At 39.7% G+C, this 12,752-nt stretch overlaps 1 long non-coding RNA gene across 1 annotated transcript in view; it reads right to left on the bottom strand.

Annotated features, from left to right (window-relative positions):
- LOC124418095 overlaps positions 1-12,752 on the bottom strand; it is a 113,832-nt gene that overhangs the window by 50,958 nt on the left and 50,122 nt on the right. Inside the window, exon 2 of the long non-coding RNA XR_006939539.1 lies at positions 3,193-3,322. This is a non-coding gene — a long non-coding RNA (uncharacterized LOC124418095). The remainder of the gene's footprint in view (positions 1-3,192; positions 3,323-12,752) is intronic.

The following is a 12,752-nucleotide window of genomic DNA, read 5'->3' as shown; positions in this document are numbered from 1 at the left end:
TATGTTCCCAAACTGACTGAACTGAGATGCTAATGTAATGTTTTGTCATAATCTTCATGTTTATTTTTATAAATGTGACCCTACAAAGATATTCAAGGCAAAAGTTTGGTGTCTGCTTCGTTAGTTGTGCATATTCAGGTATTCCATTCACACTCTTTGTTAACCTGCACAGTCCAGCTCTGAAAATCTATTCTGACATCTCTGTGGTACCCGTTACCTTTAAAAATATAAATCCACACCTTCATTTTCTATGTCTGCCTTGTAGGCAAGTCCTTCTTCCCCAGTGCCTGGACTACAGTTCTGGAATGCTGGTCACAGTAACAGTGGCCTCATTGGAGCAATGAAGTTCAGGAGCGCCCTGCTGGAAATAGATCGGAACTTCTCAACTCTGTTGCAGATACTGGAGCTCCCCTTCCACATAATTCCTTATAATGTGGGACTCTGAGCAATCATGAGAAACATCAGAACAGGCAGTGAGATGCAGCAAGAGGAAAATTAAAAAGTTCCTTGCTTTCGTTTCCTTTTGTCTCTGAGCTAACCTTATCTTGTTGCAGCTGGATTCTGTCAAGGCTACAAAATAGCCAACTCATACAGCACATTGCCACAGTTCCTCAGGTCCTCTCTCAGTTCTGGTGTTGCTTCGTTATAAGTAGATGTGATGCGTTCTAATGGGTGCTTCTCGCATCTATCAACCTGAGTTTGGACAAAACTCAAGACAAAAGAGCCTATTAGCTGCTACAGAATGTGTTTGTTGGTCTTCAGCAACCTCCATGTCTGTTGTTTAGACTCCTCTATGTTTTGGTCTGAGCCTCTGCACTGTTCCTACATACTCTACAGTGGGGACCATAGGATTGAGGTGCAGGAGAGATTACACTATTGCACTGAGCCCCACATGCATGATGAGGTCTTCCACACAGGTGCAAAACAGTAAGAAGAATCATACTCTTGCTCTATGCAGAAGCAGAAAATGGAGTGGAATGAAGAGGTTGGATGTTAGTTTGGTTTTGAAATTATTTTAAGATCTTTTTTCTACTGTAACATGTTCTTCAAGTTGTGGTGTTTTCATTTGGTATCAGAAGAAAAAAAACACTTAAAGACAATAAAATGTAAATTATGTTCAGTTGAAATCTTTTCAAACTGGAGGCATCTTTTGGACTTAAGTGAAAAGCAAGGTACCTCCATCTGAGGTGTAGCAACTTGCAGCAACTGACTTTTCTATTAACAGCATAGTGTCACAATGACTATGGAGCTGAAAGCCAGATGTGCTGTACTGTTGTAGCACGCAATTTCTCAACTCTGCTTCATGCATCCCAGAATGTGGGGAGCTGATTGCAGTGAAAGATCTTGCAGTTCTATTGAAGGCATCTAATGCTGGACATCTTCTAAGTGCTAATCTGCATATATGCATTGTGTTATCAGCATATAGAAGGTCTCACACAAATCAACAGGGTTGGGTTCTGAAGATCTCATCTGGCCTTCGTTAGGGTGAGGTTTGTCTTCCTGAGTTTTACTGAGCAGTGCAAAACTCAGATATGGAACATGTGTGTGCAGGACAAACGCACAAAGAGACACACACACACCTATCTCTGATTGATACTCTGATGATCATCTGATCTGATGATCAGATACATGATCTGATACTCTGATACAAGTATACAATAATGCACATACAAAGCCATGAATATGTAGTATATAAATATAAATCGTACAAGACAGTATAGGTACAAATTAGAATAAGTGTATGCAGAAGGACCCTTATTCCAGATGAAACTAACGATGAAGTGAGAAAACACTTTTGATGATATTTTTATGAGACTAGACTAAAGCTTGTTAATTAATGAAAAAAAAAAGAGCCTTTTCAGGATAAAGTTATTCCTGACAAATAAGATGTTGCATGTCCATACAACAATTACCTTTGTGTGTCACACATTGTGGGAGGGATATACCAAGGAAGCCAAAAAGACCTGCTCACTCTTTTCTCTCGAAACATATATGGTAAGTTGCTTCTTGCCATATGAAAGAAGATGTATCAGTGTGCAGCCCACTTACCTCATCATGTACACAGCTGCACCTGGCCAGGGCTTGTACAGTGCTTACAAAGGGAGTAGTAAGTTCTAACTGGAAATCTATGATTGCTTTATGCAGGAAGTTGGGTGAGATAAACAGAATGACCTGTTCCATCTTTAAAAAACAAACGCTGGGAATCCAAATTTCTCAATTCCTAAAATAAAAGGGGACTGCACAAAGAAGGGAAGGGACTTCTTAGAATCATGCAACAGGTCTGCAAAAGATGAGTGAGTAAAACCTCATTGCCATGATTCCTGCCTGACAATCTTGCATCTTGTTACATTCAAAGCAAAAAATGACAGCACCTTTTCATCATGAAAACAATGGCCTATGCACAAGCTTATACTGTCATATTTCTGATTTTCTTTGGTTAGCAAGTTTCAGAGGTCTCCACCATTTTAACTGATTAAGCATAGTTCTATATAATTCTAGTTATTCTTTTTATATTATATGATCAAAACAATTATATCCTTACAGGATAATTGCAATTGAAAAAGCATAATGCTTTTGACTATACCCTCCACCTTTGGCCTCACTGTGGCATTTCCTATATCACAGGACAACCAAGAGAATAATTAATTATGCTGTACTTTCTTAGGAATTTGCATGCAATAATCTCAAACCAATGTAGAGAAAATGAAATTGTGATTAGGAATACAAAGCTGTTCAGTTCAGTGGTAGAACCATGACTTGAGACACTATATGGAGTATGGATTTGATCTAAAGTTCACCGACACTTGCTCCTGTGCTTGAGCTTAGGTGAGTAGTCGAAAATAGCTCAAACTGGCATAAGTGTTGTGCACCATTTGGGTCCCACAGGATCTTTGTTAAGTGATGCTCAGTCATTGAAGTTTGTTGCAAATGGTTGAATTTCACTGTGGATCTCACTTTAAAATTAATAGTAATTTATCTCTTGCAAGGGGGATATAAGAAAAGAAAGGGAAAAACAGACAAGGTCCCTGTAAGGGTTGAGTCATTTGACAGTATGCTCTTGAACCAAACATCTTATTTACATAAACAGTTTTGTATTTTTCTATAGACAGCAACTACCTTATCTCAGCTGACATACAGGTTATTCCATGATAAATCCTACCCTTACCCAGCCAGAAATATCATTTTGCTTACCATCCACACCTACAGAGCTGAAAAGCAATCTTGAGTCTTCACAGCACATTCCAACTTTGCTGCTTTTGCAGTAGGAACTTTCCTTTTCCACTCCAGCTTCAGCTTGCCTATATAACATAGGCATTGTGCCCTGCAAATAGAGAACAAAACAAACTTTGAGGTTCCTTTAAACTAACACAACCATTCCATCCTTCTAGCACATGCCTGCACATAGATTCCCATTCTGCAACTGATATTTATTGATCTAGATTCATATGATCCAAGAAAAGCTTGACTGCATTGACTTGCGGTAAAATTACAAGGGGAAAAATTGGAATGTGGGGGAGAAGGGAGGAGGAAAGCCAAGCTTTTATAACTCTTTGTAAACCTGGTTTATGTGAGCCTGGCCAACCCAAGGTCTAAATGATCTGTTACACTTAAGAAGTGGATGTGAAAGGCAGCACTGTTGCTCAGCTGCTGGTGCCCCACAGAATCAAAACATTTCTGCTGAGCTACAATTTAAATGGTCATACTCCAACTAATTATGGGAAGCAGCCCCTGTGAGGAAGTATGCTTTCCTTCTCAAAGCACTTTACCTTCATCAAGTAAACAGTCCTAAGTGTAATATTAAAAGCACTAAAGTTTATGTGCATTTTTATTTTGTGCTAATAGAGCAATTAAAAACACACACCATCTCAAATTTGCATTTTCATTCTAAAGAGGTTTCAATGTTTTCCTGCAGATTTGTGTCTATTTGCACATCACTATCTGTCAGGAGAATACAGAGCCTTCATGCTTTAATTAACATAATATTTAATCATTACATTTTAATTAATAAATTGACATTAATTAATTATAATTAATTATTATTTAATTATTGCTGTAGCTCTGGCACAAGGCTCCAAGGAACCAGTTGGACATAGCCCAGCCTTTTGGCCCTCCTGCTGCCACCTGCTCTTCTGCCCACCGCTGACATATCTTCTGCACTTACCTTTAAAGACTGTGGAAACAAACTATCTTGTTTTAGGGATTAACCTAACCTTATTTATATTCTAAACCTTAGATCTAACCTTATTTAGATTCCCTAAAACATGAAACCACATTTAGATCCAGCTCCACCTTTAAACATTCCATCTCCTTCCTCCTCCATTCCCACAGAATGCAGTTGCTTGTACATCTGGCAGACAATAAAGCCATCCTGTTAGAGACTCATAGACTTTCTAACAGTGCTGAATAAACCAGGAGACACTAAGGAGACTTGTCTTTGCCGCCAGGTAAAATGTCCAAAGAAATATTCACAATTGTGAGAAATTTGTATGGTGGAAGGCAGAAAGACAGCACATTTACTCCTTTCTAGTGAGTCCATGCAAGCACCAGACCATTGCCAAGCACTGCAGGAATCAGAGCTGCATTTTCCAAAAGATACAGCCACTCAAAGTGAGAAGATTTTTCAAGGTCTTCAGCTGCTATTCATCACACTTTACATACACTCAGATTCCTGGAAAAACTCAACAAGGTATTTATCTTATGTAATTACATACAGAGGTGCTTGGTCCCTGAAAATCCAACCTCATTTCTGGACACATAAGTTTTAAAATTCTGAGAATTCTTTCAGTAATGTGCTCAAAGGCTAAAAACAAATTTTAAATGACAAGGACCCTCACACACTTTTCTGCAGAGAATTCATTCATCATAACAAGAATGTCCATAGGTCTGTTGAAAAAAATGTTAGCAAGATTTAATCCAAGATTTTTTTTTCCAAATTCCATGTAGTTTACTATGGTAGATTCTAGTCTGGGCCTTAAAACTGAGGATATCCTCCTCCCTGGACCATCAGTGTTCAAATCAGTGGTATATGATACAGAAGGACAAGAAGACCAGACACACTGTGAGGCAACTGGAGCAAAGTTCCAAGTTCACAAATGTATTTTTCATGTCTCAGGTTTTTCATCTGAACACTTGCACATATGCAGACTGGAAGATACACTTTAGTGAAGCAATAAGGTTCTTGGTCTTTAATGCTTAAATAACCGGATGCGATTCTCCGGCCTGTTACACCAACAGTCAGGCTTGAAGACCTAACAGTCCCTCCTGGCCTACTATAAAACCTATGTAAGGGAAGGGAGAATTGAGGCCAAAGAATTACAAAGAGTATTTATGAGCCTGCTACAGTCATCACTAATGTACATATAATTGGCAAAGAATTTACATCAGAGGCCAGTGGTAATGCATGCGTTTATTGAAGGCTTGCACGTTTCATTATAAGTGAATTACTGAGCATATCTAAGCCATTTACTGTGAACTGTGACAAACCCTAAAACAAAGTAAACACATGTGCAGAGGTTATTGATGTGGTATGGCTGTTCTGATATTTAAAGGCATTATAAATGATTTGCAAGGCATTTAATAAAAGTGATCTACATTTATATAGCCCCTTTTATCCTGAGGTATCCCAAAAATTCTGTGCAAACTGTATAGCCTGCCATTGCATTCCTCCAGTTTGCCACTACTGTCACTCTTCTGAAGCCAGTTGAGTCAAAAGGCCATCATGCTCAAGTGAGAAAGTGCCTAGACTATTCTTGCATATGTAAATGGTGAAGTGAAGGAGAAGTAGCAGAAGGACCTTTCTAAAAAGACCTCAAACCAAGTACTAACGTTCCTTTTTAATACTGTTCTATAACAGAGCATCACTGCTGCTGTAGAGATCTGATAACGTAAATGGAACACCAGTCTTCTCAATTTATTTCAGCTCTTTGAAGCTAGTCCCCTCTCATTTACACCAAGTATAATCCTAGCAGAAATCATGGAATCATAGAATAGCCTGGGTTGAAAAGGACCACAATGATCATATAGTTTCAACCCCCCCTGCTATGTGCAGGCTCGCCAACCAATAGATCAGGCTGCCCAGAGCCACATCCAGCCTGGCCTTGAATGCCTCTGGGGATGGAGCATCCACAACCTTCTTGGGCAACCTGTTCCAGTGTGTCACCACTCTCTGTGTGAAAAACATCCTCCTAATATCTAACCTAAACCTCCCCTGTCTCAGTTTAAAACCATTCCCCCTTGTCCTATCACTATGCACCCTCATAAACAGCCATTCCCCTGCCTGTTTATATGCTCCCTTCAAGTACTGGAAGGCCTGTGATCAAATTTTGGGAGGCACAGATTGTGGAATGGCAGTGTTGTGTTTTTTTCAAACTGGTCATTTCTTAGACCTCTTTGGATCACAGTTAGGCTAACTGCTATGGCCAGAAGGGCTGCAATGTCTGACAGGTGGTAAGGACACATTGCTGATGGATGCAGGCAGTCCTGGCACGGACAGGCACAGGAACCCATTATGTTCAGCTGTAAAAAGATTTGCAAAATGGAGCTGCAGCCTCAGGAACATGCTAAATGTTAATGACAAATCATTGAGAGACTCAGGATGTTTTTGGATAAACACTTCTTTCAGTGCCAAAGATAACTAAAGTAGTTCTTCCCTTCCCTGCACCTGTTAACTTTTGCTACCCATTGGTAATTGGATTGCTGAAAAGTGTTGGATTAAAATCAAAACTTCCACCATATTTTGATTCTAGTTTATAGAGTAGCTCAACAAACTGTTGTGATATAACTGAGGGGTTGGCGCATGACAGCACAGGAAGAGAAAGATGGGCTAGAAGGAAGGGGAGGCAAGATGGGGTGGATACCTGACCTATATAATTACATCGATGGCAAATTCACACCTCTTGAGCTTTGATACATTGTTTAACATCAGACTTCATTAGTGTCTTCCTGTCTAAAGGCACTCATAGCGAAATTCCAATGCACCCAATGGCATTTGAACCAGCTCTCAACAGTACATATCGTGGTATAAGAACTGTATCCCTTTCTATGTGTTTTTTTTTTTTTAAAAAGAAAGAGCTGTTTAGAAAACAATCGAACTCTCCAGAGCGTAGACCTGTTCAAACACTATTTTTATTGTCATATGTTCTGCTACTTATACCTTTAAATTTCAATTTTTATTTTTATCTCTCAATATCATACTGCTATCCATAGATTCATTACACAGATCCATATGGGCTTGCAGCTGCCTCACACAGACTATGATACCTCAAACACTTGTTTAGACTATGAGCTTGTTTATTCTGGTCTACAATGACCAAATACACTCTCTGAAGCTAATGTGATTAACTTGGCCAAGATGATTAGGAAAGAAGAATGTTAAGAATTCCTTGTCCAGATGTAGCCTGCATAGCTCAGAACTTTCTTCACCAGGAGCACAGTTCTCAAGCTCCACCTAACTTCATATAGGTGGAGAAACTTCCAAGGTATAAAATTAAGGATGCAGAAAGAGGGGTGGGAGAAGGCAAAGATTGCCTTAGACATGTTCACACTTAATGGAATTAATGTTTAGTGATTCAATGGAAGCTAAACAGGCAGCCACGTCATTTAATGTGTTAAACTTGCAGACCTTTGACTCTTTTATGGTTAATTAGCCTTTAGCTTAAGAAAGCCCCAGGTCATAGAACTTCCATCAGCCCTGAATTCAAAGCTTTGCCCTCTCTCACCCTGGCAGTTTACAATGTAATGATGATTGATAGCAAGATGAAAGCATTAACTGAGCCCTGTCTTTTTGCATTGTGCTCGGAAAGAAGTGTAATGATCAATAGCTGCAATGGTTTCAGAAATGGTTCATTTCAGTTGACTGTGACCTTAATTACCCACTTAAGCAGGCTTTGGTCAAATTGATTTTATACTGCATTATACTGCAGCAGGTTAAAAATTAACCCTACAATCTAAGATGCATTTTACAAGGTTTCTCCCCGCCTTGTTACCTATAAAGGCCCTTGTCTATACAATCTCAATCTGACATTCATGAACTTAAGTGTCGGATTTCTACTATAAGAAGATATTGGTCCACATACTTATCTGTTACCAAAGTTCTGCTCAAATGACCAGAGACCTTCTAATATTTGGCTAGTGAGCAGAATGTGAGCTAGATTCCCAACTAAACTAAAGCTCTTTTGCTTAGACCCAGAAATTACAGGCAGCTTTAAAATGTCCCAGACAAGTAGCAGTAGATACAGTTGTGATGGGAAACCTGGGTACAGGAGCGAAGTGGCTGACTTAGAAATCAGCTTGGCAGAGTATTTGGAACAGAAAGCACTTATATTCTGCTCAAGAAGTCCTACTTCCCCACATCACTTAAGGAATATCTTGTACAAAATCCTTCTAGGGAAAAGAACGGAACAAAAGGACATTACCATAACAGAATGAGAGAATCCCCCAGAACAAGCCAAGGTGCAGGGGTAGGAAAGAAGGGACTTTCTTTGTAGTCTTTGCATAAGGTTAGCATTCAGAACTTTGCGAAGATTACTATAGCAGGATTGAAACTATGGTCAAGTCCAAAATTGATTTACATCCCCTCTGTGAGGGCAAACTTATTCTGACAAAGAGAATTCCAGTCTATAGTTCCTTACCACACAAAATCCAGCGTGCAGTTGAAGAAGGCAAGGTGATCTATTCCAGATCTGTTCTTATAGTTCAGCCAATGAGAGCAGACAACATACCATAGTACACTTCTGGAAGGAGTCTTACAGCTGTCTTTCATAAGAGTTGATCAGTATTTGCACACAATTTGTGCTCCCACAGGAACACTGTAGAACTCTACCTCTAGATGGTGTAGACTAGGAAGCTCCTAGACAGGAGACAACAAAATCTGATGTCCCACACAAGTTAATGGTAGTTGTCACTTCTTAATGTTATCCATTACTGACATTTTGGCTTTAAATTGGCCCAAAATGTTCTCACTTCCACTGATAGCATTTCCCAGCTGGCATAGCAGGCTGCCCCAGGTTACAGACTAAAGATTAACTGTCATTTTCATACTCAGCTGTAGCCCTTCACAGAAAGCTGAGGGCCTCATACTTCCTCATGAATGGCCAGAAAGAACAACTCAGGCGGAAAGAATCATACAATGCTCAGCTTACTGACACACCACAAACAGCAACACATTCCCAGACAACCAGTTGGCACAACAAGGAACTTGGAAGCAAGAGTTAAATACGGAAGGAATACGTTTTCTAGGTATGGCTTTGCAAAGTAGTTGTTGCTCACTGCTGGAGACATGACAGGGTTCTGGTCCCCCAGTCTCACTCTGCAGCAATGACGTATTCCAGCCAGGGCAAGTGTTTGTACATGCATTTCACTAAAGCCTTGATCAGCTTTGATATCTGTTCCATAGAACAAAGTATGGTCTTGGCTTGGACTCAGCACACACTGAAAGATGCTTTTGCCACCTGTATTTTAAGGAAAGCACTTTCTGTTCTGTTTTATTCCACCTGACACTGATCTCCACATGGTCCTGTTCTCAGGGAGACAGAACAGCTGTATGATGTCAGGAAGAGGCCTTCCTGAGCCATTATTTTGGTGCAGCTGCATGCCAGCACCTGCAGCTGCTACTGCTTTTAACTCCTATCTTACCTTTCAATCTATTGATTTTATTCCCAGTCTCCTACTGTAGTTTTTTGCTTTTAACTCGGAAATTTCCATTTTGACATGAAGAAAAAAATTGCAACTTTGCCTTTGAAATGAAAATGATTCTGGTTATATCATTTGCAATACTGGTAACGAGGTTCAGACAGCCACGATACTAAAGACTGTAGGTGCTCTTACCTGGGGCACTGCATGGTGCAACGTCTTTGAAGCCTAACATCTTTTGTTGCAAAGCTGATCTAAATAATCTACCCAGATTTGAAAGCTTTTGTTAAAATTATTGTGGTCACGGATATTTTGACACTGTTCTCTTAGACTTTAGACAGCTCAATACAATGCATCTGGTCTCCAATGGAAAATGACCACATTCAATAAAAAAGGAATTCTGTTTCATCTTGCTGGTGGAACAACATTAATATAATGTCCATCTCTGGCCCTCTCTGGTGATCAAGCCACAAAGAGCAGCTCTTGAATGTCATTTCTTCAAAGGAACAGAAGTAGCCTGCACCAAAAGAATAGATGTTGACATACTTGGATACCCATCTTAATTTCTGGAAATAACCATGAGTTTTTCTTTGGATCAGCCAGAAGACACTGACATCATCTCGCTCTTCTGTTTCTAAGTTAAAAATGATCCACTTAGCACATTGATTTCCTGGAGTCAGTAAAGGACCCTGCAGCAGACACACACAGATTAATCTGCCTTTATATTAGAAATGTTTCTATTTAAAATGCAGTTTTTGGTTAGAGTGTTCTCACATGTGCCGTTGCTTCCTCCACATAAAAGAGGGTGCTTTGATATTCCCATTCTTGAAACACATCACCGTTCATTTTAATAATCCCAGCACAAAACTGCTAAAGTTAAACCAGCCCCCTGGCCTCTGTATTGTTTGATTATTGACACATGCAGAAATTCTGAACTCTACTTGTGACTTTATCTGGATGCAATGAAGAACAGATTTGCTTAAATTCTTAGTGACAGAAGTAAAAGAAGGATAAAGGAGAGGTTATTTTCCATCACAACTGCTACCTACTTAAAAGAAAATCTCCCCCAAAGCAAAGTTATAATATGATATCTTGGAAGAACACTACCCCATTCTTCATTCAAACACCGTTTAACTCCACATCAACAAGACAGAATCACATTAACTTGCTAAGGACTCTGAAGATATTGATCAGATCGTTTTAAGTTTCACTGAGACTAGAGCTGGGAAAGGTTAAGATGCACTTCTCTGAAGAAAAGCAGAAAAAGTTTGCTGCCAGGGCAGCCAGAAAAGCTACCCATGATGTTGATAACGCCTTATTCATTCAAACAGCTACTTTGATGAAGTCACTTCTTTTTTCCTGCAATCTTTCTGCTGTGGGCTGGAAAGGTAATGCCAAAGGAACACATTTGGCAGTTGGAAAAATATTCCATGAACATAGGAACATTCAGCAGAGAGAAAAACGACTGATTGAAACCAGATGAAGCCAGCTCAAGATCTCGGCTTCCACTGCTGAATAACCAAGTCCATGTAAAACTGCCAGGCGTTCCCTCTGCCTTGTGAGAAACCCCAGGGAAGACCAGGCCTTTGTCGTCTTCTGACACATACAGAGGTGGACATATCGACTGACACTAGGTCCACAATATCCATCACTCCCCTTGGCTCTGGTGAATATTAGTATGTCCCGCAAGTTTCAGTCATGGACAATTATCAGGAAATCATTATGCTAGAAGCCCTGTTGACTCACAGTCAACAAACCTCTCCAGTGCAAATGGTGCCTACATATTAGGATATTCTGTTGTTTATATACCACATAAGGAAAATACTGTCAAAAGCTGCAGTGTAAATCAGATGAATCTGTGCTTTTGTGTCTGCCTCTGAACCATCTGATCATAGTACAATTAGCAGTCTGTGTGTATGTAGTTTGATATACAGATTACCAGAGAGAAGCTGGGCAGTTTGGGCTTTTCTTGGTCTTGAATATGTCACCTCGTCTCTCCATGCTTTATCTGCTGCAGTAAGAGTTCACCAGTACTAAACTATCTAGCTGAAAGCTCAGGTACCCATATTCCTACAAGTTGCAGCCTCACCTTTGTCTACATGCTGGCATTTTATGACGTGGGAGTTTCTTTTTACTCTGTAGAGCAGTGCACAGTGGCTCATGAGGGATAGTTCTAAATACCACTGCAGCATAAATGATAATGAACTACCTGCAAGCAGTAATTTAGAGACAACAAAGTAGCTTGTGCCCCTCATCAAAACACCTGTCTCAGAGAAAGGGACTTTCAAATTTTCTTCTATAATTGGACAGCCTAGTCAAAATTTTCTAAGCTAGAAAATCAGACATCTATCTGGTTTGGAAGATTACAAAATTACGCCCACAAAAATCACTATTCTAAACATTATTCTCTAGTGACATGAATATCTGAGAGAAGAAATAGACTGTCCCAATATAAGCTCCTTTACATGGTATTAGAAAGAACATGAAAAGGAGAGAGAAAATGTGATACTTGCCAGAGATATCCAAGAAGGCCATACTTTTGACATTTCCGTCAGTCACACTTATGACTTTTCCATCAGTGAACAACACTCCACAAAGACTTAGTGCTCAACATGACGCACTTTGAAAAAGTAGTAATGGTTGGAATGTTCCTCTGTGTCTTCCCCTTTATGAGTCAGTCAAGAAAATTCCCAAATCTTGCTGACTGACTTCCCACTGGAGTTTTAAACAGAAAGGGTATCCTCATAGATGCTGAGCTGGTAATTTGGTAAACAAAATATAAGTACAGAGGTTCAGAGTTCTAAATGGAACTGGCACCGGCCTCTAATAATGATGTGTTTTACCCCAGTATAAGTTCACATGAAAGAATTGCATAAATTATGTCACTTTGTTAAGCAATGCTGATTAGAAATTACCACGTAACTTGATCCATGAATGACATATAATCAAGACAGCAATTCCAAGGACAGTGAAATGAGGTGGCAGCCCTTTTCATTCCTGCTGTTTCTATCCAGCAAGTTTTTAGCTGAAGAAAATTTCAACATTCACTATTTCACAGCAAATCTTTGCTGTTTTAGGCTGTATTGAGGGGCTCTAAAATACCAGCTAAATTACATCCAGAC

Source organism: Gallus gallus, chromosome 6 (assembly GCF_016699485.2).
Source record: "Gallus gallus isolate bGalGal1 chromosome 6, bGalGal1.mat.broiler.GRCg7b, whole genome shotgun sequence".
Taxonomy (NCBI): Eukaryota; Metazoa; Chordata; class Aves; order Galliformes; family Phasianidae; genus Gallus; species Gallus gallus.
Note: the sequence above shows the minus strand (reverse complement) of the source record. Positions and strands in the feature narration are given on the sequence as shown.